Source organism: Sinohyriopsis cumingii, chromosome 18, assembly GCF_028554795.1.
Source record: "Sinohyriopsis cumingii isolate HCF-2022 chromosome 18, ASM2855479v2, whole genome shotgun sequence".
NCBI classification, from domain to species: Eukaryota; Metazoa; Mollusca; class Bivalvia; order Unionida; family Unionidae; genus Sinohyriopsis; species Sinohyriopsis cumingii.
Genome location: NC_142978.1, coordinates 67,148,696 through 67,168,719, shown reverse-complemented (window position 1 = coordinate 67,168,719; position 20,024 = coordinate 67,148,696).

The window sequence follows — 20,024 nt, the reverse complement described above, 5'->3', positions numbered from 1 at the left end:
TCCATCGTTACCTGTGGAGATGTGCATGTTCAAGGGGGTCTTAGGGTTGGTACGTGCAGGCAAGACGATTGTTGCCGTAACCTGTTAACCTGGGTACGAGTCTCGGTAGGGAACAAGACGAATGAAACATATGTTCTCTCTCTCTCTCTCTCTCTCTCTCTCTATATATATATATATATATATATATATATATATATATATATATATATATATATATATATATATATATATATATATATATATATATATATATATATATATATCGGAGGCATACATATATAATACTGACAATATTGGCCTTATCACCTACTGTCATGGCATGTATTATTAAATCCGCTATATTTATGACTAATAGCACGGTGTGTTTTCAGTAAAGTGTTATATTTTACTTAATACAGACGTATCAGTCAAATAATACTGTGTTATATATTAATATATACCACGGTATATATCATATTAATTATTGCGCGGTACATAATACTAGATACTGAAAACGGATGACTGGCCGTTATTGACGACGTGTAATATTTTTGATGAATTGCTTCCGCATCATGTTACATTTATTTCAGAATAAGTGTCGAGATTAAATTATACGTATTTCATAACGCGTCATTCAAGAAATACATTTACCTCTGTGACAATATGCGGTCGATTTCAAGACCCAAGATATTATTAAATACATTTAAATCGATTTTATTTTAATGGTAAACGGAACTTTAACGATGAACATTGTTTATTTGGATGCTTTGAGACACACATTTAGACTGATGCAAATAGATGGAAACAACTAATGGTATTGCGTGCTGAATTTGAAACCTTTCTAATCTTAATTTCACGTAGCAATTAGCATTAACCACTTGATGTATGTTACCAAAACAAAACGCTTGATTGTTGTATTCAGTTGTGATTAATCGTGTTTCTTGAAGAAGAAAAACTATTACCTTGAGCACCAAGAATGTTGAACAATTGCGGTTAAGAGTCCATCTCTAAAAACATCAATCTAAGAACCGTACGAGACGTTGTGATGACACTGATCACAACATACTTAAAACAAAACACAATAACAAGCTGAAACGTGTGTTATTTGGTTGTCTTTCATACCATGAGTATGGGATTCGTAATGAATTAGCTTTCTCATGGCTTGTGTCACACAATTATTGACATGTCCATCGCCGTGCACCCAATCACTTATCATCACCCTCCGGAAGAAAAACAACTTGCAGCAGTGTCATGACCATCGTACAATCAGTCTTTTAAAAACATCCAAGCAAAGTCGGGTTATGGACATTGCTGAACAGACTAAAACCACGGGCTGAAAAGATCATTGCTGAGGAGCAGGCAGGGTTCAGAGCAGGGCGCAGAACGATATTGTGTGAGAAGTACCTCCAAACACCAGCAAGGTCTGTAACACGTCTTCGTGGATTTGAAGAAGTCATTTGACAGGGTAGTGCATGCAGTCTTGTGGGCGACCATGAGACTGTACAACATCAATGCCAACCTCATCACAGTAATACAGCATCTCTATGATAAGGCCACCACTGCAGTATGCTTCAACGTCAGCATATGGGACTGATTCAGAATGACAGTTAGACAAGGCTGTCTGCTCTCTCCTAAACTATTCAACATCTTTCTGGAGGTAATCATGGCAGACGCGCTTGGAAAGCATGAAGAGACGGTCAATATCGGATGCAGAACAATCAACAACTTACGATTTGCCGACGACATTGATGGACTAGCAGAAAACGAGCAAGAATTAGCTAGCTTAGTTGAGAGCCACGACAAAATGTCTGCAGCCTACGGCATAGAAATCAGTGTAGAGAAGACCGAAATGATGACCAACAACACCAAAGGCATCAGCACTGACATCAGAGTCCAAGGTACGAACTAGAAACAGTCCACAGCTTCAAGTATCGGGGGAAATTGTCATAGATGAAGGATCGAAGCCTCAAGTACTCTCCAGGACTGCACAGACAACAGCAGTGCTGGCAAAACAGAAGCCCATGTGGAACAACAAGAACATCGCACTCAGTTCAAAGGTCAGACTGATGCACTCACTGGTGATCTCCATATTTCTCTATGCCTGCGAATCTTGGACCATAACAGCTGACTTAGAGAAAAGGATGCAGGCCACAGAAATGAGATTTTCGGCGTCACATATAAAGACCATGTCACCGATGAAGACAAACTGCAAAGGATAAGACAAGCCATCGGGCTCACGGTGACCTCCTGATCACAGTGAACAAATGTAAACTGCAGTGATATGGGCATATCTCACGATCATCATGACTTGCCAATACTATCCTGCAAGGCACTGTACAAGGACGAAGAACGAGAGGCAGGGAAAGAAAGAGGTGGGAAGATAACATTCGAGAGTGGACAGACTTGACGTTGAGCGACTCACTGAGAAAGACGGAAAATCAAGAGAAATGGAGGAAGCTGGTTGTTCAGTCTTATGCGGTGCCCCAACGGTCTACCAGACTACGGAACTGATGGTATCTTGTAGAATAATGCTGATGGAATGATTTGAAAGTACCATCCATGAACACAGTGTCTATACTACACATTCCCGATAGCATCTCATCTTTGGCAAACTGGAAATGTTATCTGAAAACAAGACAATAAAACATAATCTGTATTCGTTAAGTGTAAGTATCTACTCTCAATCAAAAATTCTAGTTCACCTTTACTTTTAGGATGTTTGAAATGTCTCTTTTGATTTCTGTAAAGATATGATTTTAGATCAAAAACTTTATTCTGGTCTCTGTAAAGACATGATTTTAGATCAGAAAATGTACGAAATATGATGCTGTATAGCCTCTGTTTTGACCTGAAGATACATCCTCAAATTAGTTTTAAAAATTACAGAAGATTAAAATTAAGATTTGCACCATTGGCTTGGTGGTATTACATTTATTTTGTCTTTCATAGATAATGGATACGGTGGATAAGTTCACAAACAGTTATCAGTATTTCCAATTGGACACGATATTTACGATGATTTCATCTTGTGGAGTAAACATGAATCTACTGGCATAAACAAAAAAGCATAAGATTAAAAATAAAACTATACTGTTAGGATAGAACCATGAATTGTATGTACCATTTTAAGATGATAGAATGGTATGTACCATTTTCAGATTAAATATTGTATGTACCATCATAAGATGACATAATTATATGTACCGTTTTGAGATGATATAATGGTATGTAATATTCAAGATGATATGACCGCTCCGGTGGTCTAGTGGTTAGAGCGGATGCGGGAGGTCGCGGGTTCGAACCCCGGCTGAGTCATACCAAAGATTTTTAAAAATGGTACTAACAGCATCCTCGCTTGGCGCTCAGCATTAAGAGGTTAGTGTTAGGACTGGTCGGCTTTGTGTCAGGATAATGTGACCGGGTGGGACATCACGCCCCAGTGCTAGACATCGTTATAGATTGTCACGCTGCAGACGTCGTAGCGATATGGCTGAAAAATTGTTAAAAATTGTTAAAGCTACATTAAAAACCCACGTCACACACACACACAAGATGATATAATTGTATGTACCATTTGGAGATGATGTACCATTTTAAGATGATATAATGGTGTGTACCATTTTAAGACAATACATAAGACCACAAAGTTTAATCCAAATATGGCTGTTTATTTGTTGAGTGGATTTTGAATGCTATATTCCCCTTCTGTCATCTCCATGCATCTATAATCAAGTCTTTATCTTTAATTTCCTTTGTTCTGACATTATATAACTATTGAATGAATGTTTCCTTTAGCATACGTCGATATTGATTTAGGTCAAATTATAATCTTTTCTGATCGAAATTCTCGAAATGGCTCTGAATTGCATAATAAAATTCCTTTCTGCTTTTTTCAGTTTAATTGCTCAAACGACAGGGGATAAAAATTATAGTAATGTATTACACAACTTCCTTATCTAAAAACTATTATTTGTAAATTTTATAAATGTGAAGCTTTATATGCATCCAGAAACCGTATACAGATAATGCCTCATTGTCAAAATTTGGGATGGGAGTTGATTGTGGGAGTACATTATCTTTGAGTGGAGATGCTTGCTTTCTTCTGCGCTGAGTTGTGCCCTGTGAGGCTTGTGGTTATGGGCTGTAGATAAAAGCACACTATTTCCATGGGAACTATACTTTGTACTGTCTTATTGTAAGTAACGCTCAAAATATTTTTAAAATACATTTCCGAGCATAAGGAGACGAATTTGGGAATTTCAGGACATTTATAAATTGACTTACTGTACTCGCAAAAACATGACCTAATGAATTTACTTCTTTTCATTTATATCTTTCTTGCACATATGACTCAATGCCATTTAAAAACTTTTACAAATCTTGATTGTTGCTACCGAAGATTGTTTATTCTTAAAATTTCTTTTAAATGAATCTTTAATGATATTTATTAGGATTCTCCTTACGTATTTGTTTATTTGAAACGTATTCATTTTTATTCTTTGGGAACGTCGTAATGTTGCTTTTGAATCTGTCGAGTAAATGATGAAGTCTTCGTCTTTGGTTGATTTAACTAGCAATATTTAGCTGCTTACTTCAGAGATAATTACTTATTTTGCGTAAAACATTTAAAATTATTGTGTGTTGTGATGAATTTATGATTTAGCTCTGTCACAGTATCGTGTCGTTCATTTTGATACTTGCAATCTAGCACTAAAACATTACTTTGAGCCAGGGTATCGAGCTTGAAGTTTTGTTTTCAAGCAAGTATAACGAATGTGGTCTTGTGATTAGAGAGTATTTTTGCTTTTAATTACATCTGATTGACACGGGGAATCGAATGTATATTTCCTTTTAATAAATAGTTTTGAAAAATGTGCTGATTTGCGATGGTCTTATTTTTGCCTTAGTAGACAAGAAGAAAGTTTGTTTTTTAACATCAATAACTGTCTGGTTTTATCCGGTTTACTCTGCTTTAAGCTCGTTCAGTGGCCCAGGCACTTTGTTGTAGTTTTGTTTTCTCGCACTAAAATGAAACTGGCATAGAGATTTGAATATATATTTTGTCTTCATCAAAATACCAGTGACCCAGTGCCGCGATGGTATTTGTGTTAAAAAAAATAAAAAAAATAATCGATTCCCAATTATCGAAGAAACCTCTCGTCTAAACGTTATGCTATCGAATTTTATTTGTAACATTTTCAAGTGGGTTATAACCCTCATGTTACATAGTCTGACAAGCTGACCAATTGCTGAAGACGTAAATATATTGTTTTAGATCAGCTACCCTTACTTCTACCATCCACACTGATATTTGTATTGCAAATTATGCCTGTTTAGAACCTTTAATGGCGTTATACACTTGTGGTGTTCTCTCTCTCTCTCTCTCTCTCTCACACACACACACACACACACACACACACACACACACACACACATCTGCAATACGATATGAAACTAGAAGGCAAGTGAATTTGCACACTGCTCTCGATATCTAGTCAAAACTGTAGTTCGCATAATTTTTATATAGTGTGTTTCCTCAGTCGGAAAGATGTAATGCTTGGGAATGATTTTACGTCGGTTTGAGTGAATATGTTGAATTGAGGCGATGTCGAGCTCATTTTAATGTAACGTGTTTGCATTGAAGAAGTGAAAGAAATGAATTCAAAAACCGGATTGCAGGAAATCGTTGCAATTGAGATATTTTCTTCGGCAAAACTAGTCATGGTTTCAACATCCGAATTAAGGAATTAATACTGACAACATCTTCTCTATGAATTAACTTTTCCTCTTATTTCCCCCGTCAAACCTAAAAGGATTTAAAATCTTTCTTTTATGATAACTATTCATTTTCATTAAGATCTTTCCATAATCTAAGTTATTTATTTGTGACATATAGAACATCTTTATAATGGAACTCATGCTTGAATTTCTTTTCAATTTGCATTATACGATTGATTTGTAAACTAAAGAGCCCAAAAACTCTTAGTACCAGAAATGCGTATGCATGATTTCTATCATTATTAAATATTTATCCCATAAAATCTATTAGGTGGAACATTTTATGAGACGTTTGAGACTGTTCATATGTAAATAAAGGTCTTGAAAGTGTCCTCTGGAGATGTTGGCATCCGGAAAACAGCAATCGATTGGACGAGTCTCTTTCCTTTCATAGAGTTTAGATGCAAATTTTTCCACAGAACACCGTGATACTTCTTTACTGAGATGAAATTATAGCATTTTAAAGCAATATGGTGCTGCTTTGAAGTCAGTCATATGCATCAAATTGTAATTTTAATGGCGAGTACAATACGACATTGGTGTAATTTGGTGAATCAAATTACATTTAACTTCCGGTAAATTCCAGACCGTTTTCGATAATACTGCGCATATTACTTTAAACTTTTGTTTCAAATGGAAATTAGATATTAATAATTCAATTAACTTACACGTATTTTTCAAGCCAATGTTGCTCACAAGAGAAAATTGCCATTGAATTTGTCAGTATATCACAAGCTAATCAAAAGCATGTTTCGTTTCATAAAATAAAATGCAGTACAATCCGATTATAACAACCACCCAAGATCTTGAAATATTCGTTAGCCAGGAATGTGGTTCGTCAAATAAAGGAATAATGCATTTAGTACGTTTTCGGACTTGAATCTGTTCTTCTTTTATACCCAGGTCTGATTTCGTTATTAGCAGGTCCATTGTGTTCCCGAATTCTGGAGGAGTAACATTCCTGAAAAAATACTGCCCTTTTTCCTTTAAAGTGTCATGCAAGATGTTTTTTCTTCTATTTATGAATAAGCCTATATGATGGGTAGTTATAAAGTAGATACAACCGGAATGAATACGAAAATTGTCAGGTTCAGACGAACAGAGAGCAAGCATTTATAGTATATTTCGTAGTGTGATATCGAAATACGTCAATGAGAGAAAAATGATGTCGCGACTGTGGAGATACCACTTTTATCGCCACAATGACGTTATCACTTTTGAAACTACTTTGTCCCCCGTTTAGGAAACATATATCCTCTTATGTATGCTATTCAAACCTGTATTTAAATATTTAGATATATTTTATTGTTTTTCATGTTCTGCACCTACTCTATCCCTCCATTCCTCTCTCACCCTCCACATCAAGATGAACAGATCTTAAAACGTGTCAAATGTAGACCATCTAATGTACATTTATGCAATCAGTGAGGTGCCAACAAGAGAGGTCTTTTTGCTTAATAATGCGGTACAAAGAACGCACTTGTCATATAATGTAAAAATTGGTCTTGGGAGGAATCCAGCTTATTTGTTTCGAGTGTTAAATTAATACAATTTGAAAAGTTTAAAACTTCCATCAATTTATATAATTTGTATCCAATGTACATTCTAACATGCCGAAGCATGTACGCAAAGGACATGGTCTATTTGGTGACATACAAACAACATGCAAATATACATTTAAGAGCGAGACTCTTCCACGAATCAAAGCTCAGGTACGTAAAAGGACAAAAGAGAAATATATATAAACTAAGTATTTGTGCGAGTATTTTAACTTCTTCCCTCTTGATATCTTACGAATAGACATTTAAATACTCGCACTAAGTGCAAATATCATAACGCCGAAGAAACGTTCTATCACAAGTCCAAATGTGTGAAGTTCCAATTGAATTCCAGTGGTGTTCCAAATAAATTCCAGTTTTGAATGTATTGATTTGCCTGTAGTCTCTCGAATGCTCTAATGTGAAATGGCATGGAATTATGTGATGTGTTAACACCATAATATAATCCAAAATGTCCATGACTGTATACAATATAAATCCAAATTACTATTTTGGTACAAATATATTATTGAGCATTAATATTTCCAGTGAATAATAATTTGAATAGATAAATCAACCCAAATTAAAAACTGAGAACAACAATAAGACTGAGTTCCCTTCAGATGTTAACGCAAGAATGAATAATCTTTAAGTAAACAAGTAAATATACCTATCAGTTTAATCTAGGTCGCAATTACCATTCTCTGGAAATACTCTGTCAATTGAAAGTCGGACAATTCCTCGATCAGAATCAAGACTGTATTTTCAACTAGAACTAAAGTTAAAAAAAATTGCAATTAAAAATGATCTGAATATTTAATTTATAATAATAGATACATATTTGCTATGAATTGTTGTTTACAAAATAAATGTCATTGGTCAGGTAGAGCATTAACTTGAATTTGGACTTAGCTCAATAAACAAATACAGATATATATAACATACAATTTTTTGAAAAAGCTAACAAACAATACAGATTAAATATACATAACGATAGTTTGCGTGGAGGTGGCGGCGAGGTACTGACCATATTATTGTTTTTAGCCTCTATTTCTCTGTTGGTAATGTTGATAAATTTGTATATCAGTTTAGTTTAATATCAGAGAGAGAGAGAGAGATGGATTAGTTGAGGTAAAACTTTGTATCCTTGATATCGTGTAACACTGTAAAGAAAATCCGATGAAAAGTGTACATGTACCATTATAACTATTCGCTTCCTCATTTTGACTTGCTGTTCCCATTCAATATCTTTTTTATCAAGTTCGCATTATTTCTTCTCTCTCAGTCCAGATATATGAACGTATGTTTCTCCCTTTTGGCATGCGAGAGAAGGGTTATTTGGCATGAGAGAGAGGGGTTATTTGGCATGAGAGAGAAGGGTTATTTGGCATGAGAGAGAAGGGTTATTTAGCATGAGAGAGGAGAGAAGTTTTATTCAGTGAAAATGTGCAACATGTTTAATTCAGTTAGGAAACGGTTATTAGTAATATTATCCTCGCCGGGTCGAGTCACGCCAATAAAGATTATGCTAGTAGCTGCCTCACTAGGCACTCAGCATTAAGAGGTCAGTGTTAGGAAATGGTCGCTATGGTGTCAAGATATTGTGACTCGATAGGACATGATGCTACATGTCTGAAGCATGATGTACCAGTGCTAGACATCACTATAAACTGCCACACTGCAGACATCGTAGCGATATGACTGAAAAATTGTTAAACGTTAGAAATCCAAATCACACGAACACATGCTCACAACCTCATCTCGATCCAAAATGTTCATTTTCATATTTTAAAAAAGCACCAATGAACTCCTTGTGCTTTATGCTGTACAATTGTCTTCGGCTTATCAGAAAGTTTTTCGACTTTTCAGCCTACCGGGGCTTGAAAACGTGACATACCAAGTTGTCAAGCAAACTGGTAGGGCTATACAGGTATATACCATTGGGGAGTGGGGGGGGGGGTTTATAAAAAAAATAAGTTGACTTCCATGATCGGTTTGAAAACCCAGTCTTTAATATCTGGTCGTTGAATGATGCCTGAATGAAGTGCAGCTAATAAAACAAATAAAGGTACTGATTGCTCGTCAGTGTCCTGTATATAATTTATCTAAAAGTACAAAGATTAAGTCCACTTAAGTTTAAATCAGTATAAAGAAGGGATCACACCACTAAATTAAAATCAGTATCAAGAGGGCCGAACTGTTTGCGTAGAAATTATCATATGAGTTTGACTTTATGAGGTGTACATTATACTGTATTTATACACATCTGTCTACATGGATCATAAGCAATGCCATATAACGTGTACCAAAGAATCAATAACATGAACATAAACTAATTCAGAATTAGACATTGAATAACACTGACATTGAATAACACAGACATTGAATAACACAGCCTATTGATTACTAAATAGCACAAGAAGGAATATAGATCAAGCCATATTGAGCATCAAAAACCACAGGCAAGACTACGGATTAAGCGCTATTGGGCAACGCAAGTTAAACGATCCTGAAAGTTATATTTACGAGAGAAAGATTATGGTCCATTGATCCTGAGAAATACCAAGGGGTAGAATTCGTCAGATACACCAAACCTAGGACTAAGAGAGTACTGGCATTGAAAAGGTTAAAAAAAAAGAAGTATTATTCCTAATATTGATGTCGACGCTATCTACAACAGCAGTGGAGTGTGAAATTTTTGATGGACCTATTCCGCTTCGTGCGCAGAAAGAAATCACACAGGGCAATTGCTCGACAAAATATCATCTGGGTTATGATTCCGGACTTTACAATATATGCCTCAATATTGATAACAATGTATGAGGAGGCTACTGGGCCGATTTATAAGTTGGCATTAAACAGAGATGACGACTTGAAATACATTTTGAACAATATTCTAAATATGTATTTTGCCTAACTCTGAACTGGTACATTATAATTATGGATGACAACAAGTATGGTTGAAAACAAGTATGGTTGACAGCCACCAGTGAGCTTCGTGTTCCCTCCCATATTGCAAAGCAGAGAGAGAGAGAGAGAGAGGTGGCCAATAAAGTTTACCCGAGACATCCCAATGGATACAACCTGTTATACGTTTCCCTCCGAAATTATAAAACACAGCATCACATTTGCACAGCCTGTCATACGCTTCTTTTCAGTATACAGTCCCCATTCCGTTCTTTTATTATGCAGATAATTAAAACCATAATTATATTTTTACCATTAAGGTTTGGAATGTATAGACAAATCCGACTATACGTTTTGTGGAGGTAGAAATATAGGAAGTCACTTACAAAAGAGCATATTTGACCCTGACATTTTACTCCAGCGGAATGTGTACCAGACTGAAGCGAAGGAGAACTGAGTTTGAATCCCACCGGAAGCTATAATTTGCGTTATTCTCTGTTACATTACTTTTCAAATACGTCGAGTTATGCTGAGCGAGAAATAAATATCAGCCAGTTTCATTGGCATGTACCAAACCTTGTTCAGTCAACAAAAAATATTACAAACGTGATCACCCTTCTCATTATACAACTAAAATTTTGAACATATATTTATTAAGCATTTAAAATAAAATAAAGAATCTAACAATATTTTATTCTACCTCCTGGTGTCAAATTAGCCCAAAATTAAAGCTATCGCTTGACTTTCATAACGTGAGAAATTTCACATCCCAATTTTGGATCTTCTTTTAACACGTCAGACTCTGTATGCATCAATACCGCACATATAGCAAGTAAAACATTTGCACAGATTTTGGTCGTTTTGATTTTTATTTTGTGAAGGCCTTGTCTTGCTTATATTAAATCAGAATTCTTCAATTCTTATAACTGAAAGACTATGCACGTAATGACTCCATTAAATGGACTTAAAAATCAATTACATATAGAAAAACTTGAGATAAGATGATACATTGTGTGGTGTAGATAATGTTGTGGGATGCATGCATACATACATGCATACGCACGTACATACATACATACATACATACATACATACATACATACATACATACATATGTCATGCCATGTACCGTTGGGAGAAAATGTTAGGCCTACATGGCAGTGTAAGTCATTTCATAAATCAATGAAGTATTTAGAAACAGGTCAGGATGAAATGGATTGTTCTGTTTTCTTAAAGATTTGATTTCAGATTTATTGAGATTAAACTGATAAGTTACTTTTGAGATCGTCTGTGAATTTTACTAAGATTGATCCAAAATTGTCAGTAAACATGACAGGTCCTTTACCATTTATATAGAATCTAGGATCATCAGTAAACGCATTTACTCTTGACTGACCTTCATCTATAATAGCGTGTATGTAGTCAATAAATAAAACAGATCATAATATTGATCCTTGAGGCCCACCTGTATGTACATGTCTCCCTTGAGGCCCACCTGTATGTATAGGTCTCCCTTGGGGCCCACCTGTATGTATAAGTCTCCCTTGAGGCCCACCAAATGTATAGGTCTCCCTTGAGGCACACCTGTATGTATAGGTCTCCCTTGAGACACATCTGTATGTATATGTCTTCCTTGAGGTACACCTGTATGGATATGTCTCCATTGAGGCACGCCTGTATGTGTAGGTCTCCCATGAGGCAAAACTGCATGTATAGGTCTCTAGTTAGAGTGTTCAACATAAATAACTAATCCTTGTTTTATCTTTGGAACATAACTTCTAAACTAGCCACAAGATATTGGGAAACTCAAACCCTACCTAGTTATCAAGACAGCCAAGGGTGTCACAAGCTTTTAAATGTCTTACCAATGACGCAACATATAATATTTACCTTTTTATACAATGCTTTACACAAACTATATAAAATTTACCAATTGATAGACAGTCGATTAACCCGGTAGTAAAGAATATTTAAAGGTGGGGGTACGTGCCTAGATAAAAATAAATTTAGACTGCGTGTCGACGCGATTCTTTCAAGCATCTTCGAACTAATGCTAAGCAAAGATACTGATAACTGGTTCTTTACGTCACTTTTATCGTTTTTCTTGTAAGCGAGTGTTACATTATCCAATCTCCCATGTAAGGACAATTTTGACTTTATTAGCGAATAGATGAATAAGAGAGTGAGGGCTTCACACATCTAACCATCTAATTCTTCAAGAGTTTTGGATTTAAGAGCTCTGGACATGAGCTCTTTTTGTAATAAGCTTTGCAAATGCTGTTTTCTTTTTGCTATGGAGTTCGCCACTGAGTCAAGATCATTTTCCTTTACAAAAGAATTAACAAATATGTCATCCGCTATCATTGAGCAAGATATGTGATAAAAACCATCGTGGAAAACCTGAACATTGGAGTCTCATCCCGACAATACTACTCCTGGTTATAGGAACCGTGGAAACTTGTCAACAACTGTGAAACCGGATCACTTATATGAACATAGTAAGAATTATTTATACATTTCACGTCGTAAATATTCAAATAGTACATGTAATGGAGAGTGTGTTTCAGTTTAGCTGATAAGAAAAATTGTTTCATAATGTTGTACTTTCAAAGGCTTAGCCATAGGTGGACTAGGCAATAATAAAATACTATTTTTTAGCAAGTTGTTCGAAAACGTATGAATTACCATCACATAAAGCATACATATTCCAATCAATATCCGAAAAGAACTCGGCAAACTGATATTTTGCATGAGGATTCATTACGTTTCTATAAGGTTAGTCGTGGATTTTTTCAAACCATGTTAGCTAAATACTGAATTATGACAGGAAAATTCAACATAAGTGCAATGTTAATGTCTCTGTAAAGGCAGCATTGTTCTTTCATGTAGAAAACGTTAACAATCTTGGATGTGTTTGAAGTTTGGCTGATGGTTATCGTTTCTCTTCTGCATAATATTAGTATTTTGCGAAATATCCCTGGAGGTTTCTCTACATCTCTATCCTTTGTGTAGACGAGTATGAGATATTGACATATAAATTGAATTCATGAAGCTAAATAAGTTTGCAACGATTGCTCGTTTGAAGCAATAATGGAACTGAGACCAAAGCGACCTTATGAATTGTACAGTATCGCAGCATTTGAGCTTAGAATCAAGTATCGTAATGATTCGCCTGATTGATATCGGTTGAGGTTAAGATTCACAAATCAGCTTAATCCGGCTTTTGCTGACTTTAAGAATGGTGACAAAACTGTTTTTCATTTTAAAATAATCAGATTACTGACATAATTTCTAGCCCTTTTATACCACTGACGGATAAGTCAAGCAAATGCTGTGTTCATTCTGTCATGCACGAACGCACGCACGCACACACACACACACACACACATACATACATACATACATATATCTATACATCTATACATACATTCATGAAATCACACGTGCGCGCACACACATACATACATACGTATGTATGTACATACATACATACATGCATATATACATACATAAATTCACACGTACGCACACACACATACATACATACATTCATGAAATCACACGTGCGCGCACACACATATATACATACATACATACATACATACGTGCGCGCACACACGCATAAATACATTCATGAAATCACACGTGCGCACACACACACACATACATACATACATACATACATACATACATACATACATACATACATACATACAATAAGTGGAATATCAGCAATTTTATTACCTCATCTGCAAATATACATCGACCAAATGTTGAATGTTTTCATTTTCATCGATTTATGAAGGAACCACTAAAGGTCTGTATTGGATGTTTCCATCAGAACAGTGCTTCCTTCATTATTGTACAAATCTTCGTTTACGTGGATGATTGAGTCTGCGGGTGAGTGAAACTGATTTTACGCGGTCCACCTTCCTGTCCCTAATTTTTCATTAAACTGATTCTACGCGGTCCATCTTCCTGTCCCTAATTTATCATTAAACTGATTCTACGTGGTCCACCTTCCTGTCCCTAATTTGTCATTAAACTGATTCTACGCAGTCCACCTTCCTGTCCCTAATTTGTCATTAAACTGATTCTACGCAGTCCACCTTCCTGTCCCTAATTTGTCATGAAACTGATTCTACGTGGTCCACCTTCCTGTCCCTAATTTGTCATTAAACTGATTCTACGCAGTCCACCTTCCTGTCCCTAATTTGTCATGAAACTGATTCTACGTGGTCCACCTTCCTGTCCCTAATTTGTCATTAAACTGATTCTACGCGGTCCACCTTCCTATCCCTAATTTGTCATGAAACTGATTCTATGCGGTCCACCTTCCTATCCCTAATTTATCATTAAAATGATTCTACGCAGTCCACCTTCCTGTCCCTAATTTATCATTAAACTGATTCTACGCGGTCCACCTTCTTGTCCCTAATTTGTCATTAAACAGTTTACTTCAGTGCCTCCTAAATCCGAGTTAAGTATTATTTCAATAATGTACACAACACTCGGCAAAATAAAAGTTAACTAATCAATACAGCAGCAAAACAGACGTTTGGCTTCGAATAAAATTGATATATTGTTGGAGAAAGTATCGCCAAAATGTAAATATGCCCATTCGTTGTTTTCCTTGAAATTGTAGCGTAGTCTCCTGGGTTGTCAACACTGTAATTGCCACTCCTTTTCCGTATCTGAAGACTTGATTACTACCATTACTTCTTCCTTACGACGAAACGCTAATGCCTTTGTATAGCACTATCATGATGCATCACGTAAAATCACTCATTTTGCGGGATCAAAACCCCATTACGAAATTACATGTGCATTTCAAAGAGATGCTGTTAATAGCAACTCTTAACTGAAGCTTTCAGTTCATGAAGTAGGCTGCCATTCTGTTATAATTTAATAACCGTGGTAATCGCTGTTACCAGTTCAATCCCAAATATGGAAATTAATGCTAACAATTAATTTGTTAATCGATAAAATCCCACAGCTACGGAAACACTTCAACAATAATGTTTTAATTGATAGAAAACCGATAAAAAATATATTCCATGATGTCCAACATGTATTTCTTGGAAAATTTAGAAAGTTCAAAGTGGGTAAAACAAATGATGTTTAAGTACATTATGTGTGTATTAAAATCGTCCCCACTCTGTACGTCTAAATAACCTATTCTCAGAGCATAGCTAAAATCGTCCACTCTGTACGTCTAAATAAACTATTCTCAGAGCATAGCTAAAATATTCCACTACTTGGAACAGAAAGTGATTTTAATTCAGTTTCTCAATTACCACTTTATGAATTATTGAACTAATTCTGAGTATATCCTGAAAGCGTCACATAAAGTTAAAAAAATGATGAAGTAAGAATGAATCGAATTTGTATACACCAGAAGGTGAATGCACTAGGGTGACAGAATCAGACCTTGAATGTCCGACAAGCGTTCAGTGTGCCGATGACTACGTAATTCCAAAACTTCTTTACGTGTAAGATTATTGTGACAGGTCAGTGGATATTGGTGGAAATTAGAATTTGACTGCTATACGCAATTCTGAGACGTCTTTAAAACTGTAGGAAGCTTTTGTGTGCTTCCCCGTCGTGTCCACGTGCGAATAAAAATCCACCAAGGGGTCATATCGATGCAAAGACTTGACGGTGCTGAGCTGATCCTATCCCAACAGTACAAACAGCAGACGTGAAAGAAGATAGAAAGTAATAAAGAAAGAGAGAAATAAAGAAAGAGAGAAATAAGGAGAATAAAGAATGAGAAAACAGTCAGAAAGGTTCAGTACATATAGTGCTTCATATAAAAGTCATTCCGAAAAGTTATTTATCAAACCTATTAATATTTTGGTTCGATTTTGAGCGACGGTCCCAAACAGAATGCACGAGAAGACTTTATTTCTTTTCTAAAGGGGTTTATTAAGAGATGATTTGTTTTCTTTTACTTTATCCCTTTTTTATTATTTGTGCTTTTTTTGTGCAATAACGAAAGTATACATATTAGTTACACATGTTTTAGATGCTTCTGAAATCGAAGTATTGTGCAAACTGAAGACAGTGAAAGTGGAAATGCATAAAAGGTAAGCAACTTTTTAAAATAAATTCAAGCGATTAGAATTCATCAATTTCTTTCAAATTAAGCAAAGGAAGAAACCGATAAATTTAATAATTTTTCATTCACACTAGGTATGAAATACATTTTTGGTCAACATATTCAGATTGAATAGTCATACAAATTCGAGCCATGAATTTTATTTATTACTTCAAGCCTGGAGGTTTTTCTATTCGATACCACTTATCGAATGAATAGTATTTTCGACTGACGAAATTGTAAGTCAGCATTTCTGGGAAATTAAAAGACGTACTTCTCGTGACTATCAAATGTTGGCTTTGTTCTAGTACTTTATTTATTTCACGTTGGGGAAGGGGCTACCTTTACAGACATTGAAATTCACGAATGACGACATACACGGTTCATGATCCCTAGACATAAATAAAATTACGGCTATATTCCATTTAGCTGATCCATGCCACGATAGTAAGTCATTTAAACATTGTGGATTTATTTTCAAGCGAAGTAAGCTGAAAACTGAATTATGCCTTCAGAGGGAATAAACTTAAGTGAGAAATAAATTTAACATAATGAACATAGTTCATGTGGGTGTACTGAAAATTCTCAATTATTGGACACTATCGGAGGTGTATAGCCGATAATACGATAATTATTTTGTCACTTGCAGCGTATGACTGGCAATTTATCATCCCGTGAGGCTGCTCTGAAGAAAATTAGATATAGACGTACAACTTCAATCTTTGGAACCAACACTTACAGGTACAAATTCTTGGATTAAGCAAATATGGAATTGATACAAGGGTGGTACGATATTTTATGCGGTCTGTATTGCATAAAGTACTAGAAGTATATTAAATGAATTGAATAGCAAATTAATTCGTTTCTTTCTAATTAAATGATAACTCTTGGTGATCATAGTTACATGTTTGCAGTTGAAAACAACAGAAAGAAAGGATGCAAAAGCATTAGAGGAAGTAGAAAAATGATAGAGGAGTGTCTATTGAGGAGAACTATCTAATAATAAATCAGTTTGCCCCTTTTCAAACTTTCGATAATAAAGTAGCATCGTTTCATCCAAAAATGTAGATTACTATGACAAACCGCACTGTTTATGATTCTCCTTATATATTTTCAACATAACACAGCTCCGAAAACTGTATGATCGAATTGAGTAAATTGTCAAATGTAATATAAAATGTTGATCGACAAAGTTGACGGCATTATTTTGGTTAGTTGCTCTGCATCAAATTAGGTAGGTAATGTGCTTGCAGTTGGAGTAAATTGACTTTTCCAAGGACAATTGTAGTCGATCAGGGTTGATTCGATGGAAAATTCGAACCAGAAACATTTTTATTGCGAGACCGGTACGCTAGCCATTGCATCAAAGCGGATCCTGCTTCATTATTTGCTTATAAGACAATGCAGTACAATGCATTGTATCGTATCAAGGTGTATCGACTCTCTTTCTTGGATGTGATCCACATCTAACATTCTAGGACTTGTGTCTACAATCCTTTACCATAAACAGAACTAGTTGTATACGCCAAATGAAAGGTAAATCGACTGAAATTATCGAATACTGACTGTAAAATCGATGCATTAGAACAAATTATAAACAACAGACTCAAGCGATCTACTTGTCCTACACTTATCCTTAAAATAATGTTTCTGAGGGTCGGCTTAATTCAAGATGAATATGCTTTGCAATCTTAAAGACATTTCCATCCCTTACATCCTATTAACACATAAAGAAACGATAACAATCATTACAGAAGAAAAACAAAAAGTTTGTTTTCGAATAATACTGATAGATTGTTTGACAAAGCAGTCGTTTAGATCTTAATATTCCTCTTCATCCTCTTCTGTGAGAATTTTAGCGACTTCTCTTCTGCACTGTAATTATCCGTCCGTTTTCTTATCTTGAAGCCATAAGCAATAGGTGATAAACAGCTGTCACGGAAGAGGAAACATTAAAGCCTCGAGATGCTAATAGGATAAAAGATAACGTAATGTTTTTGTTGCGTGTAATAAATGCCTTTGTGAAAATTACATGTACACTCAAAGCGAGGCTGTTAAATAGTAGTGTACTTTATGACAGGTGTTTTATTGACTAAAAATGAAAAGACCATCTCTCATTTTGAAGTTTTCGCTAATAATACACAACGAACATAACAACATACTTTATCATAAGACTGTATTTGACATTCATTTATTGGAATACGTCTTGCATATTTTGTCATACATAAACATACTTTATCATAAGACTGTATTTGACATTCATTTATTGGAATACGTCTTGCATACTTTGTCATACATAAGCATACTTTATCATTAGACTGTATTTGACATTCATTTATTGGAATACGTCTTGCATATTTTGTCATACCTAAACATACTTTATCATAAGACTGTATTTGACATTCATTTATTGGAATACGTCTTGCATATTTTGTCATACATAAACATACTTTATCATAAGACTGTATTTGACATTCATTTATTGGAATACGTCTTGCATACTTTGTCATACATAAGCATACTTTATCATAAGACTGTATTTGACATTCATTTGCTGGAATATGTCTTGCATATTTTGTCATACATAAGCATACTTTATCATAAGACTGTATTTGACATTCATTTGCTGGAATATGTCTTGCATATTTTGTCATACATAAACGTACTTTATCATAAGACTGTTTTTGACATTCATTTATTGGAATATGTCTTGCATATTTTGTCATACATAAGCGTACTTTATCATAAGACTGTATTTGACATTCATTTGCTGGAATATGTCTTGCATATTTTGTCATACATAAACGTACTTTATCATAAGACTGTATTTGACATTCATTTATTGGAATACGTCTTGCATATTTTGTCATACATAAGCATACTTTATCATAAGACTGTATTTGACATTCATTTGCTGGAATATGTCTTGCATATTTTGTCATACATAAACGTACTTTATCATAAGACTGTATTTGACATTCATTTGCTGGAATATGTCTTGCATATTTTGTCATACATAAACGTACTTTATCATAAGACTGTATTTGACATTCATTTATTGGAATACGTCTTGCATATTTTGTCATACATAAGCATACTTTATCATAAGACTGTATTTGACATTCATTTGCTGGAATATGTCTTGCATATTTTGTCATACATAAGCATACTTTATCATAAGACTGTATTTGACATTCATTTGCTGGAATATGTCTTGCATACTTTGTCATACATAAACGTACTTTATCATAAGACTGTATTTGACATTCATTTATTGGAATACGTCTTGCATACTTTGTCATACATAAACGTACTTTATCATAAGACTGTATTTGACATTCATTTATTGGAATACGTCTTGCATACTTTGTCATACATAAGCATACTTTATCATAAGACTGTATTTGACATTCATTTGCTGGAATATGTCTTGCATATTTTGTCATACATAAACGTACTTTATCATAAGACTGTTTTTGACATTCATTTATTGGAATATGACTTGCATACTTTTTCATACATAAACATACCTTATCATAAGATTGTATTTGACATTGATTTATTGAGATATGTTTTGGATACTTTGAAATAGATAAATAATTTGGGAGTCGAATCACTCGGGTACATATGATCTGTGACAATTCACCTGGATGGCTCTATAGAGATGAAAATTGTACAATAGGTTTCTGGGGATCTTCTATATGGCATTTCGGTAGTGTGTG